Genomic DNA, 19,229 nt, shown 5'->3' on the forward strand with positions numbered 1-19,229 from the left:
CATTTGTAGATATCACAGAGATAAGAAATTAAATGGGGGCATGGAACATTTCTGTATGATGAAAATGTTCGTGATCAACATTTTAATGGCTTTTAAATATATCCACTGGGTCATGTTTGCACTATTAGTGCCATTTTGTGTTTCATCCAGGGTGGGATGAGTTTTGTTTTGTTACTTATGTAAAGGTTTTTCTTCCCTCCCTCCCTCCCTCCCTCCCTCCCTCCCTCCCTCCCTCCTTCCCTCCCTCCCTCCCTCTCTCTCTTGTTTTTTTTAAGACAGAGTTTCTTTGTGTAGCCCCAGCTATCCTGGAACTCCCTTTGTAGACAAGCCTGGCCTCGAACTCACTGAGATCTACCTGCCTCTGCTTCCCAAGTGCTGGGATTAAAGGCATGTGCCACCACTGCCTGGCTACTTATGTCAAGTTTTTACAATTTATAACATCAATTCCTAGAATGGGTTATTCTCTCATGGACACTGCAGGGCACATTGTAATAATAAAATTCTGCAATAGACCTTCGTATCATACATACTCGGCCCTACAACTGAGAAGCAGTTAATAAATTCACAACTGGTTTATGTTGTGAACACAACAGTGTGTGTTTATGGTGAATTACCCACACAGTACCCATTTCTACCTTACCGTGTTCTTGCCCACAGGAAGAAAGGGCTTACATCTAGGGTTCTGGATGAGAGCTTGCTTCCACCAGGGACTGGAAATTCATGGAGGCCTCCTTGGTGGTGAGCTGATGGCTCACTGGTGCTCACAGATGGACTTGACATTCCACTGTCTAGTTGTCAGCTTCCTCGTAGCCCAGGAGGAACATTCGGTGTCAGCGTCTGGTCACCAGCCACAGCAGAAGCCAGGCACCTGTGGGAACAGCAGCAGTATTCTGACCTCTGTGTTACAGTGTCTGTCCTTGAAATCCACACCACCAGGCAGATCCTTGTCTTCTGTTCCTTGAATCCATCCAATCGTTTTGTGAGTACCTGATTTCCTGCTTTAAATCCTTCCTTTCTAGTGCTTAATGGTGTTTTTTTTTTCCTGCATTGGATTCTATGTGGATATCAAGAATAATTAAGAGCTGTATGGGCTTTGGAGCAACATTCAAGTTTATAGCACTAGAGTAATACTTGGAAGTAGGAAAGAATAAAGTGTGTATAATAACTTGTGATTATTTATACACAGAGAAATCATAGAAGGTTATGTATATTTTTTTAAAAAAAGTCAATATTTAGTTCTAGAAAACCCAAAGTGGGGTGGGTCTAAGAGAGAGACTTACATTTTAAGCATGTATCTCTTAAACTGGATTTTTAAAAATCATTTTCATGAAATACATGCTTTCTTCTTTTTTTGTTTTTTAGAAAATACACGTTTTCCAATTTAAGAATTTTAACTATAGAAAAATAACAAATTCCTGTAATAATTTGAACACATAACAACATATTGAACTGGGTTGGTGAGATGGTTCAGCAGATAAATGTGCTCACCACGCAAACCTAACATCTTGAGTTCAATTCTCAGAAACCACAGTAGGTGAGAGCTCCCAAAAATTGTCCTCGGAGTTACACACATACACACACCGTAATAATAAACTACATTAATTAAAACATCACCTTATCATGTATCTTTTTATACATTTTAACTTTAGCCCCAGCTGGCCTGGGACTCAGAGATCTACCTGCCTCTGCCTCCTGAGTGTTGAGATTAAATGTGTGCACCACCATGGCCAGCATTATAACCTTTTTTACTTCTGACTTACAGTACACTGGGCATAGTCTTAGAAATTATTCGAATCATCTTTCATTGGAACGAAGGTGCTATTTACTCTAAGGCATATAGTATTACATAGCATTAAGAAAAAGTTAAAACTCTAAAACCTGCCCACCAAGTGTAACACAAGCCACAGAAACTCTGTGGCTTTTGTTTTGTTTTCAGGTTGAGTCATGTGTCTCTGGGAGTCACATGTCTCTGGAAACTGAGCGACTTCTACCTAACGTCAACAGGAAATTTATGATGCGTTGGTGATTGACACCTTAATGATGGCTCTTTGCAAACCACGACTTGGTCACAGCAGCCTGTCATTACTTAGGAATGTCTTTCACGCTTCCAAGGCATTTCAGGTTCCTTAGCGCCGGCTGGTGAATGACAGACATTCTCAGTCACCCAGTGTAATTGGCATCCTCTCTGGGGCAGCTCTACATGAGTATATGTAACTGCAGTCTTGGTGGGGTTTTACATTTTAATTTTTAATTATGTGTGTATGTGTGCGTGTGTGCGTGCGTGCGTGCATGTGTGTGTGTGTGTGCTGCAGGTGCCCTTGGAGACCTTAAGATTGAGTCAAATCTCTGGGAAATGCAGTTGTAGGTAGTAACTAAGCTGTCCAGTGTGAGTGCTGGGAACCACACTTGGTGCTTTGCAAGAGCAGCCAGGGCTCTTCCACAGGGAGCCGTCTCTGCAGCCCACAAATACGGTTTTCATCAATGGTTACAATGACGCTCTTCTGCTCTCCTTCTGAGTCTCTGTACATGTGGAACTTCTGTTTTTGTGCTGAGTCACAAAAGAATTTTAAAAGGATTATAAATGGAAATTCAATTCAAATTATGTGGCATCAGGATGCCGATGATTCCGTTCGAAAGACAACTGAGTGTGTGGGCAGAGACGGCAGCACCTGTGTGTAAGAGCAGCCGAATACCACCAATCATGTCTCAGCCCAAAGCCAGAGTCCTTAAAAGGTGAAAACTGATTGTCCTGAGCCTATGTGAAAATGCAGTGCTATTCTTTTGATCCTCAAATAACCTTTCAATCAGTTCTATTACATCTCCGGCGAAAACCAATGGGATTATCAAGATGTATAGTTAGTAAGAAGCAGGTCCTTTTAAATGGAGTTAGTCTGGTCCCAGGGCCCAACTATCTTGTCTCCTCATTGTCCTAAGGCTTTCTTTCATTGTGACCCTATATTCATAATTATAGCAGCTTAACTCCATCAGAAGGAAAAAAAATTAAACATTATCAAAGATTACATAATTAGATTGCTTCCATTTTTAATCATAATCTGTACAATAGTTACCATACTAGCCCATATGCTTTCCACACTCAAAGGATACATTTTAATATAAAGATCATACTCATTCTAAAAAATTTGAAGACTGCAGAACTGAGAAGTAAGCAAATGAGATTATTATAATCTTATCACCTGTAGGCAGTCATTACCAACATAAGTTTCTTTTAAAAATTTCCACAAGTTTTTCATATAGTTGAGATTATAGCAGAAATATTTTTGCTGTCTTATTTTGTTTATGTAGCACATTGTAGTTGTTTCTTTGAGCTACTGGAATAAATGACCACAAATGCTGTCGCTTCGAATAGTAAAGATGTATTCTCTCAGATGTGCGGCATTCTCCCCGTTATAAACAAAATTTCCTGGAGCGAGTCACAGAGATAGAGTTCATATTTGAGGGTTGATCCATACTGCGCATGTCAGAAGAATAATGCAAAATGCACAGTACATTGAAGAGTTGGGAAATGATGTTATAACCTTTTCAATGGAGCCAATAAGAACGTGAACAACAGATTGGTGTTTCTACGGTAGTATAGCTTAATAGAGAATGTGATTGGCAGAATTAGTGAACCAACCCGTAGTGCTGATAGTGTTATAGTGTGTGTGTGTGTGTGTGTGTGTGTGTGTGTGTGTGTGTGTGGAGATGCCAACACCATGGCATGTTTGTGAAGGTCAGAGAATAACTTTGAGGAGTTGATTATCTCCTTCTACTTCTACGTGGTTTCAGGGATTGAACTCAGGTTGCCAGCCTTGTGCCGCAAGCACCGTTATCCACAGAGTCAGCCCAGTGCTGCTAGTTTTGACAGCAAAACAGTTTGTTGATTTGGGGAACATCAATGAAAACACATTATATCTTTCAAATTATAATTTGAAATTGGCTTGTTGCATTAAAGAGTTTTCTATATGTTTATTGCATATACGTTTATTACCATATATTGACAAAATCTTATAGTACTTAGAAATAGTCTTTTTGTTTTTGTTTTTTGTTTTTCGAGACAAGGTTTCTCTGTGTAGCTTTGCGCCTTTCCTGGAACTCACTTGGTAGCCCAGGCTGGCCTCGAACTCACAGAGCTCTGCCTGCCTCTGCCTCCCAAGTGCTGGGATTAAAGGCGTGCGCTACCACCGCTCGGCTTGAAATAGTCTTTTTTTAAGAAAAAAAAGGCAAGATGGGGCCCTGGGATCAGTAATTTAAGCAGTCAAGAAGCAGGGGACTATTTGACAGCCACTGAAGGGTCACGTACAAGAGACGTCCTCTAGAAATATAGGGGCAGCACATCTGGAGGGAGGAATTCCTTACCTCAGGGACGTGAGCTCGTTGAAAGCAGCCTTGTTGTCTCCAGCGTATTTAGTTCACTACACAACCCAGAACCTGCTACAGTGGATCAGGAACCTAGCCGAAGGCCAAGCAAAGGTTTTCCTCTCAAGGCCACTGCATCCACCATGGGGCAGGGTCGTCGTTTGAGGAATTCATCACCTGTTGAAGCGAGAGTCCTCAGTGTATCACTTCTGCTCCACACCTCTGGCCTCCTCCATGTGTGGTGTTGATTCATTAGCTAGAAAGGGGAGGCATATTAAAATTATCATTAACCTTTTCTTTTGACATGTAATCAGCCAGGATTTATGAGATGCTAAAGGCTCTAATGTCTGCGAAAGGGAACATAAATGTATAAATGGGAGTATGTTCGTGGTATTGAGCTTGGAATAATACAGCCATTTGTTTTCATTGCGGCACTGTGGATCTGATATGTTTTTATTTCCAGGTGGGTAATGACCTGCTAAACAAACTAGATATATTATTCTAGTCCATCCTGGACTAGAGATCTATTTCAGCTTTGCCTTACCAAGCTTTCCAATCAGATCAGATGAAGTCAATGCAGAATATTATAAGTGTCACCATTTTTATGCTAATTTGGGGGATCGATTATCATGATTCAAAATTCTATTGTCAAGAGACAAACATTTTAGTTGAACCCATTGACTTTTAAGGGAAAATGTGCTACCAAAGTTTTCTTAGACCAGACCTCGTAACAACTTATTGTTCAATTAATTAAATAACTTCACAAGCAAATTTTACCAACTAACAGTTTTCCTATAAAATTACTTTATTTTTAGTTATGTCTATGTGCATCTCTCTCTCTCTCTCTCTCTCTCTCTCTCTCTCTCTCTCTCTCTCTCTCTCTCTCTCTCTCTGTGTGTGTGTGTGTGTGTGTGTGTGTAAATGCCCTCAAAGGCCAGAGGTGTTGCATCTCTCTGGAACTGCAGTTACAGGTAGGAGCAAGCCACCCTACTTGAATGCGGGAAATCAAATCCATGTCCTCTGCAAGAGTAGGATGTAATCTTAACTACTGAGCTATTTCTCCAGCCCTCTTTCCATAAGATGAAATTAACTTTCAAGTCTTCTTCTTCTTTTTTTCTTAAAAAATTTTTTTCCCTCTAAACTTGATAGTCTACCTTCCTTAGAAAGAAATAATTATAAGCCAGGCATGGTGGCACACGCCTTTAATCTCAGCACTCAGGAGGCAGAGGCAGGCGGATTTCTATGAGTTCAAAGACAGCCTGATATACATAGTGTTTCAGGCTATCTGGGGCTGCATATAAGACAGTCTCAAAAAAGAAATACTTATATTACAAAAACAAAATAGAGTACAAAGTATCTAATTTTTCATTTCTTAGTGGAACTCTCTAATTGGGCTAAGAAATGAAGTATGAGCAATTTTCAGCATTGGAAAACTTTCAATTTACACTTCTAACAGCACACATTCATTCTATGTGTTGTCAAGACCATAAAACATCCAAATTCACCCTGACTGTCTTTCATCTCGTTTTTATCGTAGGCTTCTGAATCTTCTGAATTCTTAAATCAGGTATTTCCTTTAAGTGCAGTATTGGAGCATGCCATCTGACTACAGAGATGGAAATGAGCAAACAGAGCCATCACTCAAGAATCGCTTTCTGTCAGCCTTACCTCAGCAAGCTAATTGGTATCATGTAAACTAAGATGCCCCCAACAAGCCCATTTTCCGAGCTTGGAGAGCCTTTAGGAGATGGATCTGGCAGGCAGAGGTGGGTCATAGGAGCCTGCCTTTACTTGTTCCCTGAGTCCAGCCTGCCCTCTCTACTTCTTCCTGGTGTGCCAGGAAAACAGTGTATGAGCCCTGCCATGCCTCTGGACTCCCTCTGCAGCCATGGACTGCAGTCCTCTGAGGAGGAAAGCTTTCCACCCCTAAGCTGTTTCTGTCGGATATTTTGGTTAAAATGAAATAAAAGCAGTTAGCATATCACTCTGTTTTTAAATTTCTAAGCCAATTTCCAAAACTCAAGCCATATGATGTAAGACATATTTGTTCTATACTTAGCAATCTTCTATGACTTCTCATTTATTTCAGTTCTCAAGAGCTTTAATCTATAATTATCATTCCTGTAACTAATACGAGTGTATCATAAATACAACTTGCATTCTGTCTGTTGCTCTTATTAGATGACTGTGACATGGCTTTTTTTTTTTCCTCTAAAAGTCTAGTATTACAGTCTTTTCAGCTCTACTTTTCATATTTACTTTCCCCAACTGTTTGAATGATGTTAGGAAAGGTTTTTTTTTTTTTTTTTTTGGTTTTTCGAGACAGGGTTTCTCTGCGTAGCTTTGCGCCTGTCCTGGAGCTCACTTGGTAGCCCAGCCTGGCCTCGAACTCACAGAGATCCACCTGGCTCTGCCTCCCGAGTGCTGGGATTAAAGGTGTACACCACCACCGCCCGGCCGGAAAGATTTTTCTTTAAGGTGTAAAAATCTATGAGTTAAAGGAAGTTAAAAAAATTCAGTGAAAAGAAGAAAGTATTGGGATTTGGCAACTAACCTGAGCTCCTTTCTTTGGGAGGGGGTTCCAAGTCATTCTTTGGGGAGGGGTCCACGACTTTCATACAGGACAGTGCCTAAGTGTGAGGCGGGTTGACCTGAGTTTTCCTTGCTCTTTGCTCATCTAGGACAGGGGGGAAACGGTTCTTAGTTACCTGGCCTGTCGCCTGCTCGCTGTGAACCTGCACAGTTGCCTTCATTTCACATTTCAGCCACTGTCTTCACAGACGCTCCCTGTTGCTGTGATAGCGATGATTTCTCTTTTGAGAGCCGTGTTTCAAGGTGAAAGCTGATTGTTCCCCTCACCTCCTTGCAAGCGTTCTGTTAAATGGCACCTGCCTGTACTTAAATATTAGGTAGGAGAGCTGTTAGGAAGAAAAGCCAGGGGGATGGCGACATAAATATCTTTTCCTCTGTTTGCTGGAGCAAGGTGACCTGGAAGACAGTTGCTGTATTAATGTTAATGAGGATAAACAAGCCCCTCGGCAAGACCGAGGGAGTAGAGCCCAGATCACAATGAGTAGCTGGAAGCATGCCAGGCTCTGTGGGTGGAATGCACGCTGCCCTGTCCCCAGAGGCTCGCTGTCCCGCTCTTTCATCCTATGAGAAAGATGGAAGTCCTCAGAGAGGACAAGCTGATCATTTCTCACAATGAGAAGTCATTCTTTGTGTGACATAAAGTTTGTCGAAAAATGAAACTTGACTTTTCTAGCAATTAATACTATATCCATCCCCAACCTTTCACTACAAAGCCTTTCCCACTGCTCTCTTGGTTTCTTCCCTGCGTTATTCTTTAAACTCTCAAGGTCACCCAGTCAGATAAAGCCTCTGAAAGGTCACCTCTATCACTTAACTGAGACTACAGCCTAACAGGACACAATTCTCCAAGCACCAGTTGAATGGTAACGTGTATACAGAGCATCAAGGAAAGGAACAGAACGGGGCTTTGGAATCAGGGGGCCCTGAATTAAAGTTCTGGTTCTTCCTTACAAGCGATCTCTGCAACCTTGAGAAAGTATCTTTAAACTTAGCTGTGAAATAAGTCCAGGTAATGAAACCTATCTTGGTTGGGCATGGAAGCATATATCTTTAATAACATCATTCAGGAGGCAGAGGCAGACAGATGGGTCTCTGTGAGTACATTTATATGAGTTCCCAGGTAGTGTCAAAAAACAACACACACACACACACACACACACACACACACACACACACACACACCAAACAAGCAAACAATTCTAATAAAATCTATCTCATAAAAGGAGTGAAATAACCCACCCAGCGTAGAGCAAGGCATATCGCTTATGCACAATAATTTCATAGTTATAATTGCTTAAAAGGCTGCTGCAGTCTTTCTTGCTTCTGATGTCTGCCTGCATGCCAACAGCGTGGGTTCGGGTTCTAGCATCACCAAAATAAAATAAAGTAATCCCACTTGTGATTGTCTCTAAGACACCCCTTAAATAAGCCCTAATGTCCAATACTCAGATTTGTATTCTTTATTCTATATTTTTTTAAAAAGTTATTATCTCTTGTCCAAAAGAATGGGTGAAGACAAGAACTCAGAGTGAAAGCATCAAACCACTTTGAGAGATACAGCAATGCTCAGTTTAGGCAACCTTAGCTTTACAAGGCATCCTGGCCAATCTACCGCTGCAGCCTCCTAAGGGCTGAACACGACCAGGAAGTAGGAGCGTTGGGAAAGAGCACATAGAACAACCTTCCAGAGCAGAGGGAATGTGGCAAGAAATGGAGAGCAGACATGGAAAGGCATGAACGGTTTCTGACACACGTGTGCATCCTAGCAGCCCAGGCTGCCAGCAAGGCACCAAAAGGCCATTCAGCTTAAAGAACACACATTTATTTTCCATGGTACTAAGGTCTGGGAAGTCCAGTCAGGGCACAGACAGAGTGGATGTCTGCTAATGGACCTCTCGCTGGTTTAGAGGGCTGATCTTATTGTAACCTTTCATTGCCAGAAACATAATCCTTAGGGCATCTCTGATTATAAAAGTACTAGTCCCAGAGGCTGGGGTGATGGTTCAGCAGGTAAGAGCTCTTACAGCTCTTTCCAGAGGACCCAGATTCGACTCCCAGCACCCACATGGCAGCTTCACAACTGTTCTAACTCCCGTCCTAGGAGATCAGACTCCTGCGTTTGGCCTCCACAGACACTGCACACCTGTAGCGCACAGATATACAAGCAAACAAATAAAAATAAATAAATAAAGCAAACCACCCATCCAAATAAGTTTATAATTAAAGGAAGAAAAAGGGGACGAGGTCCCATGTATGAAGGTTCCACCCTCATGACCAAATTACCTTCCAAAGTTTCTGCCTCCAAGGGCCATCATATTAAGGGCTAGGCACTGAAACATGAAGGGCAGAGGGAGGGATACAAATACAGCTCATAACCATGTATAAGACCGTCATGGAAAAAAAAGTAATCGTTTTTGTTCCATGTTTATGGGTAAGCTGACTCAACAATCTTCCAAGGACAATGTCCTACAAATTATAAAGTTAATACATTTTTAAAAAATATTAAGAGTACTTCATAGCACTCTATATAAGCCGATTCCAGAACGCATGTGAGTATCAACACAAATGGACAATTCCAATTCAATTTTGAAGAACAAAGCATGAGATATTTAAGGCTTATTGCAGACATGTATTAATTGAGATATCACTGTAGGGACAAAACAGGAAGTCCCAAGATAATTGACATAATTGAGGTCACATTACTCATCAATAAATGAGTTAAAGATGGATTTTAATAAATGATGCAGAAAAAAACAGGTTCTCCATATGGAGAAAAGATATTGACTCTTTACCTCATAGACTATAAAAATCAATTTCATGTGAATTAAAGACCTCAATGTGATGGTAAATAAAATGTTTTGAAGTAAATGTAACACTATCTTTATTATTTAGGCATACGGGTAAAAAATTTAACAGTGTGCAGAAATATTATACTGTAAAATGTTAGATGTTAATAGTGCCTAAGTGCTGTGGGGAGGCAGCAGAAATTCGGGAGGTGGGGCCTTAAGGGAGTCCATCAGGAGAGGTGCCTTTGAGGGGACTGTGGGACTCTGAGCTCTTTCTTCCTTTGTGCTGATTAAAATGTGACCCAAACTGTAGATAATCATGTTCTCTCTATTTCTCTTTAAATTATTTAGATACATTCAATACTTTATTTGTATATTTCATAATGATATCACATTATGAAATGGTATGAAAACAATAATTTAAACCTTTATTAAATTGATTTTATATGTAACATACCATTAAGCTCACTCACATACATACACTATTTTTAAAATTAAAAAAAAAATCAGAAGAGGAAAACAAACACACCTAATTTACATGTACGATATGTGTATAAGATCCATAAAGGAAAATATCAGCAAGTTCAGTTACATTAAAATTAAATATAGGGCTGTCAGGATGACTCAGCAAGAAAAGATGTTTGCCCCCAGCCCTCATCACCTGAATTCTATCCCTGGAACGCACACAGGAGGAGAGAACCAACTTCCAGAGTTGTCTTCTGATTGCTATGTGTGCGTGCACACACACACACACACACACACACACACACACACATACACACGGAAAGAGAGAGAGAGAGAGAGGTGCACATATGTGAGCACATAATAAATACAATGTAATTGTAAACATTTGCATTAAAATGCACTAGGGTTGGGGCACATAACTGGATCATACGACAAACGTTTACAATGCATGTGGGCGGGTTTAATCTTCAAGACCTCCCAAAGACTCTCCTGATATGGATATATAGTTTTATTCATAATATTTAAATTTCATTACCATTTGTTTTCCAACTCTGCTGTGGTCTCTATTTGCATATTAAATATTTGCTACTCACTGCAGGGCATTGAGGCACACTCTTTTAATCCCAGCACTTGGGACAGATGTAGGCAGATCTCTTGAGTTTCAGGCCAGGCTGACCAACATAGCAAGTTTCAAGACAGCCAGGGCTACACAGCATGATCTTATCTCACCCCCCTACCCCATATTTAAATTTACTGTTACTAACAATAACAATTTGTTATTGTTACTAACAATAACAACAAATTTAAATATGTATATATGTATATGTGCTACTCATTTACTTGTAGCTCTCCACCCACACCTTCCTTTTCTAAACCACCTAGAGAGAAGGCTAGCTCATCACCTTAGAGCCACTTGAACCTGAGTTCCTTCTGCTTCCTTTTGACCATTACCTTACATCACAGCACAGCTTTGCTCGCTGGTCTTCTGCACTATTCTGGCACAATGCCTCGATATGTGATCCAAGGAACCTTTATGATCTAGGCACTGTTAGTTATTTAGTCGCGTTGTGTTCTTACCCTGCAAGGAAGTGTCACGAAACACGACAGAATCCACTTATAAGAGTTTTATTAGAGATAAAGGGATAGAGAGTGTGCAGGCCTGTGAGAGAGACACGTGTGTGGAGAAGAGGGAGGTGGGAACATGGCGCTCCGCTTTAAAACCGGCTGGGGGCGTGGCCAGGTCACGTCACTACTCCACAGGTATGCGTAGATCACATGGTCACGTTGCACGCTTACGTGGCCATGAAACGTCACGGATCCTGGTTACCCGAGACGCCTTGAACCGGAAATGGCTATCTTGACCTGGAACTGGCTAAGCAGAGGTGTCCAGGTCCGCCGGGTATCCTGGTTATGAGAGACGCCCTGACCCGGAAATGCCTATCCTGACTAGAATTGGCTAGGCGGAAGTGTCCGCCTGGTATATGCAACGGTGGGGGCGTGTTGTGAACCCTTCAGGCACCAAGAGCCAGTCACTGATTCCAAAGCTCAGGTTCTTATGTGCAAGGTCTACTGGTAGCTCTTTGAAGTGCTAACAATCTGTGCTTTTTAACCATGCAAACAAAATTACCAGTTATCTCTAGACTATGTTCTTCTTCTGAACATTAGATAACTGGAAACTAGGTGAGGCTGAAAGAAAATAACACATACAGGCCACTTTATCACAGCGGAAGTTTATTTTTGCTAACACCTGTTAGGGTCCCTGGGAGAAGTTTCACAAAAGACCACCATCCACATAAGCAATCAACAAGAGTGTTTATTATACCAGCATGCTGGGGCCTGCCATCCCCCACAAAGGCAAAATGGTGAAGACCCTGGGAGAGATGTTTGAGCTCCTTTTAAGCATAGTCAAGGGGAGGTCCTAAGGTAGTTAGGTTATTTTTTTCTACAATTGGCTTAAGCAAGTGGCAATCATATCAGTATGTTCTAATTGGCTAGGGCTTGTTAGAGGCTGGTCAGGGTACAGTTTTCCATTTTGAGGGTAGGCTTGGACAAGTCCCAGGCTCTGTCCTTGAGCTACTGTGGGGGCTGGCTGGCCTAGCACACACATACTGACTGTGAAGGCTGGCTGGCCTAGCATGTACTGACTGTGGGGGCTGGCTCAGTGGCCCAGGCTTGGTGTGTCCCATCTCCCTTGTCCCTGTTGTCAAGAGCACCAGTGATTAATTGTCCTTTGTTTGTGGCTCTTCCTCAGAAACTGCCTGCTTGGTTCCATAAAGCAGGGTCTAAGGCTTAGTTCTCTGAGAGAAGACTCGAGTACTCTCAACAACATTAGTTTACTAAACTTATAAGAAGTTCAAGATAAATGTGCTGGCTAACTTTATGTCAACTTGACACAGGTTAGAGTCATCTGAGAGGTTGGAATCCCAACTGAGAAAATGCCTTCATAAAACTGGACTGTAGACAAGCCTATAGATCATTTTCTTAATTAGTAATTGATAGAGGAGGACTCAGCCCATTGTGGGTGGGGCTATTCCTGGGCTGGTGGTCCTAGGTTCTATAAGAAAGCAGCTGAGCAAGCCATGGGGAGCAAGCCAATAAGCAGCATCCTTCCATAGCCTCTGCATCAGCTCCTGCCTCCAAGTTCCTGCCCTGCTTGAGTTCCTGCCCTCACTGCTTTTGATGATGAACTGTTATATGGAACTATGAGTGAAATAAACCCTTTCCTCCCCACGTTGCTTTTGGTCATAGTGTTTCACTGCATGAACAGTAACCCTAACTTAGACAATAAATTTATGAAAAGTCTAAATTATATAATATGTTTAACCAAATGTCTCAATTTTAATCTCAAGTCAGAATTTTATTAAAATCAAGCTAAAAGTACAATATCTATAAATTGCTTTTGAAATCCAACTATAATGACTTGTAAGTAATGTTTTCTGCTTTGTACATCATTTACAAAAATCCAAACAGTGGCTCAGAGTGCTTAAAGATAAATTTAAAATTATTTTAAAACATTTTTTTTTTTGAGACAGGGTTTCTCTGTGTAGCTTTGCGCCTTTCCTGGAACTCACTTGGTAGCCCAGGCTGGCCTCGAACTCACAGAAATCCGCCTGGCTCTGCCTCCCGAGTGCTGGGATTAAAGGCGTGCGCCACCACCGCCCGGCTATTTTAAAACATTTTTAATTTAAATATTTATTTTATGTGTATGGGGTTTTTGCTTGTATGTGTGTGTACCATGTGTATATAGTACCTGAGGAGGCCAGAAGAGGGAGTCAGATCTCCTGGAACTAGAGTTAAACATTGTTGGTGCTGGGAATCAAACTTGGGGAAGAACAGCCAGTTCTCTGAATGACTGTACCATCTCCACACTCTAAAATTATGTTTTAAAAGAACTACAAAAGAAATCTTTTCTCACTGTTTGAACTCAATTTCTTGGGTGGGAGCAGAGGCTTAATTTGTGAACACTGGCATACTTCAATTTGGTTTCTATAGGAATACTGATGAATTTTCCAGTCAGTTAAGTGGAAATGAATTGTTCCACTGATACTGTCTTTGATATGTTCTGTATGAAATTCAGCCCCATTAGAAATAATTACAACAATGATGAATGGGTGCTCCCATTGAGGAATCTATTGTTTAAATTATTTTCATATCTACTTAGCACTACATTTAGAGGGAATATACAGGCCTCTTGTCATTCTCAGGCAGAGCTGATGTTGCCCCTATGGACTTTGGACAGTATCAGTAGAGTGATTAATTTGTTAGGGCTAGAGGGGGAACATTTAACTAGTATGAAAGCCTCAGGAAGACACCAAGACTTTGTACCCTCTTAAAACACCACAAAGCACAATGCTGCAAGTTCCCAGAGACGGATGATGGATAATCTAGGAATCAAGTTAGACACTGCCATAACCTGAACAGTGAGAAAGGTGTGTCCCCTTATATAACCACACGCTAGGGTGATATTGGACAATGGAGTCATAGAGCAAGCCTAGAAAACAAAATGAAAGCCCAACTCAGCCACTTCAAAAACACAGGAAAGTCCTTCTCAGCAAAGGTTATCCCCAACCAAACCACACCAAACCAAAGCCATAAACACTGTGAAATCTCTTCTCCCTTTGAGAAGGAAATCCATCTCTAGCACTGACTAAAAATATATGTTAATATCTTTAAAGGACTTGATACACAGTTTTGTATGTAAAGGTTTAGGTTTATAAAGGAAGAGAGAAAATATGAACACATATGCATTGACATATGTGTGTCTATACAAACATATTCAGTCTCTATGTACATCTATGAATTATAAATTATGAGACTACTTTATGCTAGCATGTGAAATTAACTGCTAACCTTTAGGTAACTGCCTACTATGTACAGATCACTTAACGCTGTTTCCCTGCAGTGTTCTCTATATCTGTAACCTCAGTTTTCATTTCTGTCCACTGAAGCTCCAAGGCTGCCATGTTCTCCTGCCAGAACCCACTGCCTGCTCAGGTACACAGGTTTCTCTCCAGAAAACACTGTTGCTGTTACCCTAGGCTGTGAGAAAGGTGTTGGTCTCTCCTTTGCATCTCTTCCTGGAGCCTCAGACAAGTTCTTCCAGAATCCCACATAGCATGACCCAGTCTATTTCATGGCTATAGAATGTCACAGAAGATTTAGGAATTAAAGGAAGCAGAACATTACAATTACTACCTGCTCAGGCCTAGACACATCCAAAGATCCCAATGATCTCATTCCTGGCCATTAGCTGGCTGCCCAGGGCTGGCTGCTCTGTGCTCTTGGCTCAGTGCTGTTGACAGTGGCAGCAGATACAGGAACACGTTTTCCTCTCGCCTATTGTAAGAGCTGCCGGTTTACATTCTCAGAATGACCAATAGGAGGATTTAAGTGCTTTACAGGCAAGAGTCACAAACAGCCTTCACAAATTCCCTCTTTTTCAAGAGGTCTATTTTTTTCTATTATAAATTATGAGTAGGCGTGTGTGTGTGTGTGTGTGTGTGTGTGTGTGTGTGTGTGTGTGTGTGTGTGAGTGTAGTTGCCCTTGGCAGTCAAGAGGCATCAGATCCCCCTAATTGGAGATACAGGCAGTTGTGAGTCATTTGATGTGGGTGCTAGACTCAAACTCCGGTACTCTGGAGGAACAGCAAGTGCTCACTCTTGGAGGGACAGCAAGCGCTCTCTCTTGGTTAGGTTTTGTTTTTGTTGTTTGTCAGCTTGACACAAGTTAGTTATTTGGGAAGAGGAACATCCATCGAGAATCGAGAATCGAGAAAATGCTCCCATCAGATTGCCTGTAGGCAAGTCTGTGGGGGGACATTTCCTTGATTACGGATTGATGTAGGAGGGCCCAGCCTAGGGCCATCCCTTGGCAAGTGGTCCTTGATTGTATGTGAAAGCAGGCTGACCAAAACAACAACAATAATAGCAACAACAACAACAAAAAAAAACAAAAAAGAAACAACAACAACAAAACAATCCTTCCACACAATAACCACTTTGGGGGCCATTTCCTTTTGAACCAACATACTTATGGTTCCTTTGAATACTCTTGCTTCTTCCTTTACTTTCACTTGAATCTCTTGAATCTAGCACCCATGTAAATATACTTCCAACATTGTATGGTTTGTAAGCTTACCCAGAAATGAGACCATTGTTGACGTATCACAGAGGTGTGAGTGAGGGTTTTGATGCCAACAAATGGTCCTGTTGCCTGCAGAGTCTCTGCAGAAAAGTCAGGAGCTCTAGAGAAAGCAGTGAAGGCATTGCTCACAACACTGGGGTTTCTGTCACGTGTGACAAGTTTACAAGTTGATTTGGAACACTGGGAATTTGTCCTCTTCTGCCAGTTGTCCCCCACCTCCCACCCTGCTTTTTGTTCTCTTTTGTAAAGGCAATTAACTAGATTCAGGAAGGATCCTTAAGTTATATAAAAGTTTGTTTAGTGAAATAGAAAGAAAAAGAAAGAGAGAGAGAGGGAGGGAGGATGGGAGGAAGGAAGGAAGGAGGCAAGCAAGCAAGCCCAGAAAGCCAGTAAGTTGTGTTCCTTCATGGCTTCTGCCTCAGTTCCTGCCTTGAGTTCATGTCCTGACTGCCCTTCATGTCAGTCTACAACTGTGAGCTGAAATACCCTTCCCTTTGAAAGCAGCTTTTGGCCATAATGCGGGACACCAGTAGAAAGCAAACTCATGCACACTGTCAACCACTGAGTAATCTCTCCAGTCCCTTGTGAACTCCCTCTTGCCTATTTCTCCAGCCCCCATCGCTTTGCTTTGCCCGCTCATACCCTGTGGTTCATTCTAAACATTCAATGTTAATATAAATCCCTGATCACAGATTCTCTTTCTTGTCTCTTCCCTGACGTCTAGATCAGGAATGTCTCTATATGGCCATACCTTATCATCTTTCAAGATACACTCTGCTGCTACTTCCCCTCAGAAACCTATCTTTACCCGTCCCCATGCCTGGGTCAGGAATATCTTCTTAATCTGGGGCGCATTGTAGTTATCTCTGATACTCATTTTATCGAACCATACCACAATTGGTTTCCTCTTCTGTGAGTTTGGGAGCTCCTAAAGTAGACTCATGTTGACCTCTGTATTGCCATGAACCTGCTCCAAGATTATCATTAAAAGTTTAATGACTATTATTTCAATGTTTCCATCCAGTCCTCCTAACAGCCCTGGAAAACCAGTGCTATTTCCAGTAGCTCTGGGGGAAAGCAGCAAATCTATATAATTGAAATACGGTTAAAACAGCCATGATAATTATGATTCCGTGATGGAAATCAGAGCTTATAAATCATAGCAGCATAGAAGAAATAGTATGAACAAAAGGAGAGAGGAAAGGAGGAAGCAGGTGGGAGATACAGGATGTAGATTTCTTCTGTGTACAGTCAAGCCTTTGTGGTTAGGTTTTAAGCTGATAAATCAAGTCATAAACATAGAGGTACACTGCAAGATACAGATTTAAACAGAAGAATATAGAAAAACTGTGGAGTTAATTAAACTCAGGTTTTAGATGGCAGAATATGAAAAATGACAATGGAGGTACAATTTTAATATAACCCCTACCAAAGTTCATGCATTAGGAGGCAGTCCCCACTGCAAAGGATTGGGAAGCAGGGCCTAAGGAGGGATGTTTGGTCACAATAGGGTACTTGTGGCTGAATTAATACCATTATCACAAGAGTAAGTTGTGTGGCTTTGTTATAAAAATAGGTTCAAAGGCTAAGGGAACGTGGAAGAAGGGACAGCATGTACACATGGGGATTTGTGAGCAAGAAACATACACAGGACTGTAGATGGAAAATTACTGCGAGAACACCATCAGGAGGAAGCAGAATTCTGACTCAGCCAACCTCCCAGGATCCTGGCTGAAGACAGGACAGGGTGATCAACATCGCTAGCGAACAGGACAAGTGAGGTGCAGGGAAAACAGACTCTGGTTTAGCCTCAAAGACATCTGTGAAGAGCAGAACCCAACAACTGATTGAAACACAGTGTGTAAGACGGAATGACAGACACGTTCAAAGGATACATGAACCAAGAGGAACTGGTTTGTGGGTGTAGCTAGGGAGGCTTGACTAGTGTGTGATAAGTATCCCACCCCCATCACCATAAGCAAGCAAGAAGAAACATTGATGTTTTTTTAATCATATGCATATTTGTGTGTACACATGTGCATGTGAATGCAGGTACCAGTAGAGTTCAGAGGCATCAGAACTCTTTGGAGCTGCTGGGGTTGCTGGTTGTGGTGAGCCACCTGGCACAGGTGCTGAGAACTGAACTTGGGTCCTTTGCAAGAGCAGTAAGTGCTCAAATCTCCTGAGCAATCTCTCCAGCTGCCTCCTGCTCCCCAATGTTCTTAAGAAGAAACTGCTAGCTAACTTCTGGGCACATTTTCTATACTACTATGATTATCATCATGGTTGCCTCTCTCTCTCTCTCTCTCTCTCTCGTTCAGAAATAAATAGTTTGAAAATGCTGTTTCTAATAATAAGTATGGCAGAAGAAAAGTAATATACACAAATAATAGAATTACAGTGATGTAGACAGTCATGCGTAAAGGAAATTTGAGATTAAAATATGGCCAATCATGGTGGCATACATCTATTATCCCAGCACTTTGGAAGTAGAGACAGAAACATCAGGAGTTCAGGGCCAACCTGAGCTGCAAGAGACTCTGCCTCAAAAATATAAAAGTAATTTTAAAAAAATTAGAAGAATATATACATATTTATGAAATCTCCTTTAAGTCAGGCAAAGCATGAGGGCGACTCAGCTTCCACCTTTCCCCCCATGAGATGGTTCTCAAATGCTTGGCAGGCATGTAGGGTTGGGAAGATAAATGGACCCCAAATAAAAGAAAAAGAAAAGGATTCTTGTAACGACATTACAAATGTTTATAATAACAGTATTATTCCATCGTGCTAGCAGGTAGTGTTAAAGAATAAACACATTCTACATATATGAAGATAATCAAGATACCATGAACCCATGTGCTAAATAAAAAAAAAGTGGCTTCATAACGTGCGATGATTCAAACAGTGTGTAGATCAAAATTAATAATTAGTTAAATTAAATTAATGGGGGTCTGAGAGGAGACCAAGTAAAGAACGTAGCGAAGGCTGCATCAGCGTAGAAGTGTATGTGGAATCTTGGTTTGATAGGGAACAGTCCATGCAAATGAGTTGTTTGCATTTTACTTTGGAAGCAATGAGAGACCACAGGTGATGACAATTTTCTTTAGGGTTTCAGACATCTGTTATGATCCAGTAAAGGATTTCCTACATAGTCCTCGTCACAGCGAAGGACAGTTGGCTACCATCAGCTTCACTGTCCACAGACAGGAGTCCCATTATCCGTGTTTACTAACACGCCTTCCTGCTTGAGTTCTCAGACTCGCTATTGGCTCTATCTTTCATCTTCGTGTCGCAGATGAAACAAAACCTCCCCTTTCTTCCTCTTCCCCCTCTCTACCCTCTTTAGGGGTCTCCCTGTTTTAAGCACTCCAAGTTGTGGTTAAATA

At 41.5% G+C, this 19,229-nt stretch overlaps 1 protein-coding gene and 1 long non-coding RNA gene across 3 annotated transcripts in view; one reads left to right on the forward strand and one right to left on the reverse strand.

Annotated features, from left to right (window-relative positions):
* Positions 1–256: 256 nt before the first annotated feature.
* Positions 257–7,384, reverse strand: LOC107403052 (uncharacterized). Of its 2 annotated transcripts, none has more exons than XR_006062837.2 (3): positions 7,065–7,384; positions 4,357–4,612; positions 257–868 (listed from the first exon to the last, which is right to left on the reverse strand). It is a non-coding gene; the product is annotated as an uncharacterized LOC107403052 (long non-coding RNA). The 2 variants fall into 2 exon arrangements; XR_013043994.1 differs by lacking the exon at positions 257–868 and adding an exon at positions 3,239–3,421.
* Positions 868–19,229, forward strand: part of Fer (FER tyrosine kinase) — a 368,133-nt gene continuing 349,771 nt past the window's right edge. The window contains exon 1 of the mRNA XM_076549751.1: positions 868–979. The gene's annotated coding sequence lies outside the window, so the exon portion shown is untranslated. The remainder of the gene's footprint in view (positions 980–19,229) is intronic.

This window comes from Peromyscus maniculatus, chromosome 13 (assembly GCF_049852395.1).
Source record: "Peromyscus maniculatus bairdii isolate BWxNUB_F1_BW_parent chromosome 13, HU_Pman_BW_mat_3.1, whole genome shotgun sequence".
Taxonomy (NCBI): domain Eukaryota; kingdom Metazoa; phylum Chordata; class Mammalia; order Rodentia; family Cricetidae; genus Peromyscus; species Peromyscus maniculatus.